This window comes from Euphorbia lathyris, chromosome 3 (genome assembly GCF_963576675.1).
Source record: "Euphorbia lathyris chromosome 3, ddEupLath1.1, whole genome shotgun sequence".
Taxonomy (NCBI): domain Eukaryota; kingdom Viridiplantae; phylum Streptophyta; class Magnoliopsida; order Malpighiales; family Euphorbiaceae; genus Euphorbia; species Euphorbia lathyris.
The window spans coordinates 61616902-61618896 of NC_088912.1; the positions used below are offsets into that span (position 1 = coordinate 61616902).

Sequence of the window (1995 nt, forward strand, 5' to 3'; positions counted from 1 at the left end):
ATATATTCTAAATATAAAATCTTATTCCAGCATTTTCAAGTATTCAAAGTTCACAAACTCAATTAAACAATTTCCTAAATTCAATTAGACAAATTTCACTTTTCATTTACATTCAATAGTAAATCTAACAAGTTCGAAATTAACAGATTCAAAAATAAGTTTTTTCGTTAAAAAACGTATCCCTGTGGGATCGATATTTTTATTACTACAAGCGAAACCGTGCACTTGCGGAAATCGCTCAACAATAAGCCTAAAGATTTTGATAATGATGTTGTTTGGCAAACTCTTTCGGACCAAGACTATTTTAATTCGAAAAACACCTCAAGCAAGTTGATTAAGGACAACTGTGTGTTCTTCTTTCACAAATTTTTGAGTTTCTCCTTGTTTGGGCGTGTTGAGAGTTCAAATATTCAGGTTCGGGATTTGTATGTTTTGGATAGTTTGTTTAAAGGTTTGAGGATTGATAGCATTGGCATGTTGTTCGATAATTTGTTCCGTGCTTCGAGGGCTACTACCATTCAGATACCTCTTTGTAATTTTATCACCGCTATTGTGTTGGGAGCGCGGGGTGAATTGGCGGATTTTGACATGTCCACCTACCGTGGGTATGTTCCACTCTTGGACATTTCGGCTCTTGAGCGGGCTCATTTATTGCTTCCGCAAGGTCCCCCCATCTTTATTTCGTATGCCTCCCGTATTGCCCACCTTTGTGGCACTATGGGTGGTGGCGCTTCAAGTTCTCAATTTGCAGGTACCGAAGGCAACGGAGAGGCGGAAGGAGAGGAGGATGAACCCCAAGCTCAACCACAACCCCAAGCACCTCAGGCGGATGATCCGGTGGATTTACGGAGGATTTTGAACCAAATCAATTCCAACAATCGTCAAATGAACTTAAAAGTATTTGATTGCTTTCTTAGGTGGTGTGGTCATAAACGTTGAAGTTCTTTAAAACGTTCCCAAGCCTCATAAAGAGTTTCATTATCATTTTGAGAAAAAGATGTTAACTCTTTAATGACTCTTGCGGTTTTTGCTAAAGAAATTTTTTTTGATAAAAACGCTTGGGCTAATTGTTCCCAAGTGGCAAAAGTTGCGGCTGGCATAGAAGTTAACCATTCTTTAGCCCTATCCTTCAAAGTGAAAGGAAAAAGGCAAAGTTTGATTGCTTCTGCAGTCACATCTGAGATTTTAAAAGTGTCACAAATTTCAAGGAAATTTGTTAAATGGGTGTTAGGATTTTCGTTAGTTAACCCATAAAATGTTACATTATTTTGCAACATATTAAGCAACGCAGGCTTAATTTCAAATTGGTTTACGGTGATTCTGGGTCTAACGATACTATTGGTTACACCGGCCACACCTGGCCTAGCGTAATCCATAAGTGTTGGTGGGTCTGCCATTTTACCAGACTCGGTCTTTGTCTTTACTGGGGTTTTGTTTTTGTTTTTTGTGTTGTTTTTGTTCTTCTTAAGTGTCCTTTCAATTTCTGGGTCTAGTGGTTTTGGTGGTATGCCTGAACTTCGAGAACTGCGCATGAACTTGAAATCTTGCACGAACCGAAACTACCTACAAAACAGAATTTGAAGAATAAATATATTAGTTATTGAAAATTATAAAATAAAAAAAATTAAAATAAGTATGAATAAACCTAGATTCGTAATAAAACACGAAAAATTTAAAATTTTGTCAAAAATTTTGGCGTTCCCCGGCAACGGCGCCAAAAACTTGTTGAGCGATTTCCGCAAGTGCACGGTATACGCTTGTAGTAATAAAAGATATCGATCCCACAGGGAACGTTTTTAACAAAACTTATTTTGAATCGGTTAAATTTACTTTTAAGGTTTATAATATGGAAAATCGTTTAATCGGTTTTGGTTTTGAAATTGCTAGAATGAGAATTAGATTAGAGTATGAAGATGTTAGAAAATACTCTGATTTAAGAATGAATTTGCAAGATAGGAACGTTTAGTACTTTTTAGAAAAGTAAACAAATGTATT

At 36.4% G+C, this 1995-nt stretch overlaps 1 non-coding gene across 1 annotated transcript; it reads left to right on the plus strand.

Moving 5' to 3' along the window:
• Nucleotides 1-914: 914 nt before the first annotated feature.
• On the plus strand, nt 915-1019 carry LOC136225231 (small nucleolar RNA R71). Its single transcript, XR_010686957.1, has one exon. It is a non-coding gene; the product is annotated as a small nucleolar RNA R71 (small nucleolar RNA).
• The last annotated feature ends 976 nt before the right edge of the window (nt 1020-1995 follow it).